This window comes from Quercus robur, chromosome 2 (genome assembly GCF_932294415.1).
Source record: "Quercus robur chromosome 2, dhQueRobu3.1, whole genome shotgun sequence".
In the NCBI taxonomy this organism is placed as follows: Eukaryota; Viridiplantae; Streptophyta; class Magnoliopsida; order Fagales; family Fagaceae; genus Quercus; species Quercus robur.
The window spans coordinates 24,119,351-24,129,025 of NC_065535.1; positions in this window are offsets into that span (position 1 = coordinate 24,119,351).

Below are 9,675 nucleotides of genomic sequence, written 5' to 3' on the forward strand. Positions count from 1 at the left end.
TTTGGTCATTTATAGGTTAAGGGGTACTTTAGTCACTTTAAAGTTTTCAAGGGTGTTTTGGTCATTTTAGATATTTTCTGGGGGTATTTGGTTGTTTTAGAGGTTTAGGGCTATTTTGGTCGATTTATAGGTTTCGGGGTATTTTTGGTAATTTTAGAGGTTTGGGGTTATTTTTGGTCATTTTAGAGGTTTTGGGCATATTTGGTCATTTTACAAGTTTAGGGCTTATTTTGGTCATTTTATAGGTTTGAGGGTATTTTAGACATTTTATAGGTTTTAGGGGCATTTTTGTCATTTTATAGATTTCGGGGGTATTTTGGTCATTTTTCAGGTTTACGGAGTATTTCGGTCAATTTTTAGGTTTCAAGGGTATTTTGGTAATTTTCAAGTTTCAGCGGTGTTTTAGTAAGTTTTTAGGTTTCGGGGATATTTCAGTCATTTTTTAGGTTTAGGAGTTATTTCGGTCATTTTTTAGGTTTCGGGGGTATTTTGGTAATTTTTAAGTTTCTGGGGTATTTCAGTCAAATTTTAGGTTTCGGGGGTATTTCGGTCATTTTTTAGGTTTAGGGGGTATTTTTGATAATTTTTGGGTTTCGGGGGTATTTTGGACATTTTTAGGTTTCGTGGGTATTTAGTCATTTTTTAGGTTTCGGGGGTATTTTGTCATTTTTTTTAGATTTAGGGGGTATTTTGGTAATTTTAAGTGGTTTTTGAGCATATTTGGTAATTTTGGAGGTATATTGGTCATTTTAGAGATTTAATGGGTATTTTGCTCATTTTAGAGATTTTGAGATATTTTGGTCATTTTAGTGGTTTTTGAGCATAATTGGTGATTTTAGAGAATCAGGAGAATTTTGGCCATTTTAGAGGTTTCATGGGTATTTTGCTCATTTTAGAGATTTTGAGAATATTTTGGTCTTTTTAGTGATTTTTGAGCATATTTGGTGATTTTATAAAAATTGGGTTTGGGTAGGGTATGGATATCCATGGGTAAACAAACTGGGTAACAATTGGGTATGGATACTAATTGGGTAAGGTAATTGGATATCCATGGATAAATTAATTTGGTTGGGTATGGGTATACCCTACCCATACCCTACCCATGGCCATCCCTACCCAGTATATATGCCGACCTCCAAAAGAGGCGGGACCCACACACTGTGGGGGCCACTTCTTTGTACAGTCGTGTTGTCGAGCTGCTTTGCCTTTTTCTTCTTCTTTGACTTTGGACAACTATTTTTTTAGCCAAAATTCAGTGTATTGTCCTTTGGGTCAAAATTAAAAACATTCGCATGAATTGGTACAAAAATTTGTATAATTTTTTTAAAATTTTTTCATTCATTTTATATACTCAATTTTTTCCACCACTTAATTATCTATTTTATATTATATTTTATTAAAATATTAAATTTTCTTAATTTTTTTTAATTATTTCTCTTTCTTTAAACATATTAACCATCATTCATTCTCAATCTTTATTCTGGAAATACATAAAAAAATAAAAAATAAAAAATAAATAATGTCGGTGTAAATTTACATGATTAATGTAAATTTATCATGATTGATATAGATTGATATAGGTCATTTTTAGACAAAACCGTGTAAATTTTACATATTATTCTTTTACACACGAACTGATGTGAATGCTCTAAAGTATTTAATTATTAGGCCAATGAGTTCGCTTAATTTCAAGGGCCTAAGAGTGGTTTGTCTGAAGCTTTAGCCACATACAACAAGAGCTACAGGTCTCCCTTTGAGTGAAAATTTCGAGTGCTTAACCATTTCCATGAGTTTTAAGTTTCTACAAGTGTCCCTAACCCACTTAGTAGCACGCATAATTTAGGCTCAAGCAAATGTTCAAAATGTGTTGATTTATACTCTCCTAACTACACTCCCTCAAATCCCTAAGATGTCAAATGAGTTTGGGTCATACTTTAAAAAATAAAAATAAAAATAATAATATAATACTTGAATTGGAACCCAAGGATGTCAGTCTTGGTTGGAAATTGGAATTCGGCTGGTAGAAAATTAATCTAAAAAACAACCATCAACAGAGTTAAAATATATAGAAGAATATATTTTAGAATGTATTGCAACCATCAGTCTTGGTTGCAATATTTAGCTCATTATTTGTGAATTTAGTCTAATAAAGGAGTGTCCTATACAATTTGAAGATGCTTTTGAGTTACAATATTTTATTCAGAATTTAAGCTAGTGTTTTAAAAAAGTCCTTATTAGCATCTAATGAATGAAAAATTATGAAATGACAAATGAAACTAAGAGCGATGGTATGGCTTAAAAGTGCAATTCCGATGGAAATTAAGAGCGAGAGATTGAATATCGATAAAAATAAACTTAAATATTGAAATAAAAAATAAATAAAAAATGAGAGAGAGAGAAATTCAATAATAATTGTTATCAACGTCATAAAAATGAATGCAAAACCCTATATCAATAATAAACAATATAAATTGACCTTCAAACTTTGTTTTTTTTTTTTTCAAGCAGTCCGTTTTTATTTAACAACTATTTAAACGGTAGCTTTTTATAAAAACCCCATTTTCAAAAAACTGTACCAATCTCACAACAAATCATTGCGAACAACATACCTTTTAACATCACAAAGAAACTGTTAGGACATATGTGTTTCACTTGTTAGGAACATGTGTCACTATTTTATATAATTGGTTTATCCTTTAACAAAACGTACTTTATTTGTATTTGGGTAGATTTAAAATGTGTTCAAATACTTCAAGAAACCATGTTTCAAGATCAAATGTTGAAACCTTCAAATCTGTCCAAGAAAACAAGCTAATAGTGCAAATTTATTAAAATTTGATAGCTACATCTATCGAGCTTAAGAAAGCTATTCAAGCCCTGTGTGCTCGGCACCTGCTCGACATCTCCTATCTGTCGAGGTTTAAGAATTTCAGAATTCTAATTTGATTTTCTTGGGATCCGTGAATATGTTTTTGGGCTTTCTTTTCTCCTAATCCTAGACATATAAAAGGATTGTTTTAAGGGCCGTCAAAGAGTTCACAAGTTGCACAAGCATTGAGTAAACTCTATTCAAGCAAATTGTGACCGAAGACGAAGTTATTGCCCTAGTTCATTTCTTTCTTTTGAAGAAGTTGCTGTGTATGTGCACCATAGGGTTTTGTAACCAAGCATCTTCTTGATCTTCATCTTATGGATGAACTGAAGAATTTTGCAGCCAACAACTTTCTTAGTTGGTGATTGAAGTCGCGTACTAGGATCCGCGCAATTGGTTAGTCACATACTTGGGAGCCATGCATTGAAAAGGAGAACTATCACTACAGAACAAGTCTAATTGGGTATTGGGGTAAGAGTTCAACTGTAAGTTGGTAAGGTACTTGGGATTCTTTTACTTGTAACCGCTTGTTGTGATAATAGTGGAGTTTCGGGAGTGGTGACATGAAAATCACCTGGTGGGGTTTTTGCCGTTAGGTTTTCCCCATTCGTAAACAAATCACCGTGTTATTTATTTTTCGCTGCATAATTAGTTTATTGGTGATTTGTTTGTGCTACTACGCGTTTGCATGATAAATTGATTAATTAATAACTTGGCTAATTAATTAATTTCTATCACAAGGGGTCATTTAGTTTGTGGCCTATCAAGTGGTATTAGAGCAGGCACACTCTGATTAGGGTTTAATCTTTGCTGTGCTGACCCATTGACCCCTGTTTGTCATGGATAGAGGACAGTCATTAATTATACCTCCTTTATTTGATGGCACTATGCATACTAGAAAGTACGCATGAGAGCTTTCTTACAGTCTTTAGATGAAAATATGTGGCAAGCTGTCAAGATTGGCTGGACTAAGCCAAAGGAAGTGTCGGCTGATTGGGATGAAGCCAAGATCAAGGCGACAAACTTCAACAGCAGGGCATTGAATGCTTTATTCAGTGTAGTCACCAATGAGGAGTTCAAGAAGATATCCTCTACTGAAACTGCTAAGGAAGCATAGACCATCCTCCAAACAACCTATGAGGGTACTAAGGCTGTCAAGGACTCAAAATTTCAGAGGCTCACTACAAGCTTTGAAGAGATAAAGATGGAGGAGGATTAGTCATTCGATGAGTTCAATGCCAAGCTAAAGGACATAGTGAACTCAGCCTTCAATCTTGGGGAAACCATTCCTAAACCTAAGATTGTGAGGAAAGTGCTCGGATCTCTACCCGAGAGATTCCATGCCAAGATCACAACAATAGAGGAATCAAAGGATATTGACAAGATTCCTCTGACTGAGCTGGTTGGAAACTTGTAGACCTACGAGCTAGGGTTAACAAGAATAGGCAAGTCGGATAAAAGCAAGAGCATGGCTTTGAAGGCCAAGAGCAGTGAGACAGATGAGTTTTCAAATGATGAAGATTTCAAGATGAAGTCCTACATCACCGAGCAATTCAAGAAGTTTATGAAGAATGCAAATGGAAAGCGCTTCGACAAGGACCACAGGCAATCCAGCTCTTCTCAGTTTAAAGGCTAAGACAAAGGGAAGAAGGATGCTAAGGAAGGTGGTTAGTACACTGTTCCCGCAGGACCTAAGTGCTTTGGGTGTCAAGGCTTCGATCACATGAAACATAAGTGTCCTACATATCTCAAGAGCATTGGGAAGAGCAAGGCACTTGCTGCTACCTTGAGCGACATCGAGCCTGAGGATGATTTCGACAATGAAGATGACGGAATCTTGAATGCATTCACTGCCACTGTTAATCCTACTAATGGGATTGTTGAAGATGTGGTTGAAGAAGAGGAATTGGTGGAATCCAAATTTGAGAAGATGGATGATCAATATCACATCCACACAGCCTATGAGAAATTGTACAAGTTTTCTGAGAAGCATGAGAAACTGTATAAGCTAACCACCAAGAAGCTCAGTGATGTGGAACTTAACCGTGAGGAGCTTTCCACAAAGTTTAATGAGGCTAATCAAACTATTGGAGTATTGAGGTTCGAGAACAATTTATTGGCTGAGAAGACCAAGAAGCTTGAAGCGGAGTTGTTTCAAGTTAGAGCTCAATTAGAGAGGACTTCAAGTGCAAAGTTTGATGAGATGCTCAGCATTCAGAAATTTGCTTCAAATCGAACAGGTTTAGGGTATGGTCTTTCTTCCTCTAATATTGCTTCTACTAGTACTACTGTTTTTGTTCCTCCTGCTAATAATGTTAAAATTGAGAACAATGAGATTAAAACTGAATTAGTTAGTGAGAACTTAGATAAGGGTAAATCTATTTTAGGAGCACCCCCTAAGTTTGAGAAGAAAGATGTTAAAAACCCTAGGGCTAAGAAGGCTAACTCTCAAAAGTCTAAACAAAAGAAGCAGCATCTCTGTCATCATTGTGGAGCTGCCGGTCATACTCGACTAAATTGGTACAAGTGGCTTGCCACTCAACAGAGCAACGGCATGATAGCATCTGGGAACCAAAATCAGCTTCAATCCTCTCTTGCTCCCCTTGGAGATCTTCTCAAAGCCCTCGTGTTCCTTTCGAACTTGAATGGTTTTAATTCTTCCCCCTCACCACCGATTCAAGGGTTTAATCAAAGGAAAGGTTCTTCTAAGGTGTGGAAGGAAAATGGCTACAGGTGATTCTGTCACTTTTCTCTCTCTCTTCTTGTTTTTATGTGTGCATTACTTATGTGTTTTGCTTTCAAGTTTTGAGTCAATCTAGTTTTTATGCATTGTGGTTTTTTTTTTTTTTTTTTTGGTTTAACATGTTTTTGTTTGGTTATTATTTTCGGTCTTGTTTTGTTTTGTTTTGTTTTTTTGTTTTTTTTTTGTTCTTCATATAAAAAAAATCAGAAAATACAAAAACAGTGTGTGTTATGTGTACATTAGTACTTGTGTACCTTGGATGGCCATTGAAACAAAATTTTCTAAATTTTGTATCTCTTGTAGTTTAGATGAGCATCTCTATGCACAACTAAGTAAGTGAGCTTTGTGGCTCATGTTTATGATGAGTAAGATTAGGTTATCTCCTATACTTAACACTCGTATTACTCTTTTTGACGGGAAGGACTAAAAAATTCTAAGAGAAAGACATTAATAACCATCTCACCACTGTTGCCCGCCAATCATAATATGACACCTGTATGCTTTGGCATAGCAAAAGTGTAGTGTCAATGACATTTATGTGCTTAGGCATAACAAAATTGGAATGTCAAATATCATTGGGTATTTCTTTTCTCTCTCTAATATGCCCATGCATGATATGCTTGAAAAGAAAAATACGCAAAGAAAATAAAAAGCAAAAAAAAATAAAAAATAAAAAATGCTTTAAAAATGATTGCAAGCATATATTTTAGGAGATGTGGGAGTTATAGGATGTACATCAAAGGTGATAGTCCACATCAAGCAGTTATGATTGTGTGTGAGTTAAAGTGATTTTCTCATATCTCAAATCGTCATAATATGTATACACTTATGCAATCTTGCGATGTTACTCACACACAACACGCAATATTCTTTGCTACTCTTGATACACGTGTAGGTACAATGTGATTTGGTCATCACAAGGTTTTACAAGTGTTAATGTATGCTCACTAAACTGTCTTGACTTGTTTTTGAAATATAAAATTGGTTAGACTTGTTTAGTGTGTGTGTGTGTGTTTTTTGAGATCCATGTGCTTAAAATTATTGTTGAGAGATGTTTTTAAGAGCTTGATATGTTGATTGGATCATTGGTTGAGTTGCATGTTGAATTGCATTCATGTCTGTATTTTTCACATCTCGAAAAATTGCTTTTAAAAGCTCGCTCGACACCTCCTTGATACCTTGTTGTCTGTCGAGCTTCTTTAGCTTTTTCTTATCACAATCCTGACAGCTTCTCGACACCTGGTGGATTGATCGAGCTTCTGTTCTTGTATCTGTTGGTTTGTTCCTCGACACCTCATCGATCCCTTCTGCTGTCGATGACCATTTTCTCGACACCTTCCTCGATAGATGTCTCGACACCACTCGACACCTTTATCTGTCGAGATTTACTGAGGGTCTATTTAAGCTTCCTTGTGTGATCCGACCCTCATTTCTCTCGATCTCTCTCTCAATAGATCTCTGTTTTCTCTCCCAAACTATCTCATCTCACTTCAGTCTTTGTTCCTCAAGGTTTCTTCAAGCTTTTTCAAGTTTTTCTTCACTTAGTAAGCTTTATATCTTTTCATATTCATGCATTTCATGTTTTGAAACCTAGGTTTTGGGGATTTTTTGAAAAATTTTGGGGTTTTTCAAAATTGATGAGTTTTTATTAAAATTTTGGGATGAGTTTTCACTTAAATGAGTTAAAAACCTCATACATTGCATCACATTAGCATTATAATAGTATTGTCATACATTTAGATGTGTGCTATCTGTTTGTATGCTGATAGGTTTGGATTGGGCTGATCCCATGATGCAATTTCTTTTGCATGTCATATGTTTATGCATTTTCCATGCATACGTACTCTCTTTTCAATATATTTGTTATATTTGAAATTGCTTGGGACTTTTCTGATTGTCTTTTCTTTCTCTCCTTCTCTTTCTGTTTACATTAGTCGTGTCTTTGGCACCTAAGCGTAAATATACTCCTGCTCGGAACTCTCTTCGTTCCGGAGCTTCTTCATCTTCTGATTCTGCTCCTCTCTTTCTTCGGTTTCGTGATGATAATGCCCACAAGGCATTCTTGGAGAACTTTTCTAGATGAGGTGTTCATTCGGAACGCCAAGTCATTTTGGCAGACTTCACCGACACTGACCTTCCCACTGTCATTCACAATCGGGAATGGGAGTCACTGTGTGACGTTTCGGTCACATGTCCTCTCATGCTTATCTAGGAGTTTTACTCCAACATGCACGGGATCGATCGTTCAATACCTTTTTTCTTCACTCGCGTTCGAGGTACATGCATTCCTATCACGCCGCAACTTGTTGCGGATGTGTTTCGGGTCCCTAGGATAAAGTTTCCTGACTATCTTAGTTGTGAGTGTCTGTGGACTATGTCCAAGGATGAGCTCATGACTGCTTTCTGTGAGCGTCCTTCTGATTGGGGTGAGCATCAGTTTACACCATGTAAACCTTTTACTAAAGATTCTAGATTCATGAACATGGTGATGACTTTTGTTTTGCATCCACTCTCTCATTACAACTCCATCATAGAGCCTCGTGCTCGATTTTTGTTATCTCTTCTTGAGCATCTTACTATAGACTTTCCTTCTCATTTCATTCTCTCTATTATAGATGTTCATCTAGATTCGACGTCCTGTGATAAGTTCATTTTTCTTTCCGCTATCACGAGGATCTTACGCCACTTTTCTGTTCCTTTTCCCTCTTCCGACCATTTCACCTTCATGTGTGCCATAGATTATGCTACCATTAGACGTAGTGAGGCCCAGTTTCGGTCGAGGCAGTCGGATTCAGCAACTCCTCCCTCCCATTCAGCTCCATCCCGTTCTGCTCCATACACATTCTCTCCTTCCTCTTCTTTAGGCGTTGTGACTTTAGGACACATCATGGCGCAGTTGCAGCGCATGGATGTTCGCCTAGATACACTTTCTACGGAGTTGTATCAGGTGAACGTTCATGTCAGTCGTATTGCACAGCGACAGGCGTCCATGGGTGGTTTTGCTTCTGAGGCTTCTCCTCCACCACCTCTTCCCGTGGCTTCTGATTCTGAGGATGACGATGATGATGATGGTGATGACAATGATGCTTCGGATGATGCTAATGGAGATGCTAGCTCTACCGATGAGATGTCTACTTGACCTCTTACCCTTTGTCACTAGTGGCAAAAAGGGGGAGTAGTTTTGGTTATGAGAGTAGTCATTCTTAGGGGGAGAGTTAGTATAGGACCATTTTGTTAGGGGGAGTGTTGATATGTTTTGAGGGATGTAGTGAGGATATGATGTATCTTTTCTTTTCTTTCTTTTATAGATACATTGTTCTTGTACATTAGGTCTTGTGATCATTTATAGACATACATTGTACTTATCTCTTTCTTTATATTGATGTATGTTTTTCTTTCACCTACCCTTTCATGTGTTGTTTCTTTTCTCCCTTTATACACATGCTTCTTATTACTTATATGCAATCTATTATTTCTGTTTCACACAAAGATGCCTTGATGAGTTTTGTTTAAAGTGTTTCAGAAATACAGGTTGTCAAAGTCTACTTGCCATAAACTCTCTTCTTGCAAAAATTTTCAAGAGTTTGTATTAGGATAGATTTTATTGTATTGAACAAGTGAGTATGAGTTTAGTGATTTATGACTTTTCTCATATGTTCATTTGTTTGTTGTGGTTTTGTCACGGATTTCCAAAGAGGGAGATTATTAGGACATATGTATTTCACTTGTTAGAAACATATGTCATTATTTTATGTAATTGACTTATCCTTTGATAAAACACACTCTACTTGTATTTGGGTAAATTTAGGATATGTTCAAATACTTCAAGAAACCATATTTTAAGATCAAGTGTTAAAACCTTCAAGTTTGTCCAAGAAAACAAGCTGATAGTGCAAATTCATTAAAGCTCGACAGCTGCATCTATCGAGCTTAAGAAAGCTGTTCAAGCCCTGTGTGCTCGACACCTCCTATCTGTTAAGGTTTAAGAATTTCAGAATTCTGATATGATTTTCTTGGGATCCGTGAATATGTCTTTGGGCTTTCTTTTCTCCTAACCCTA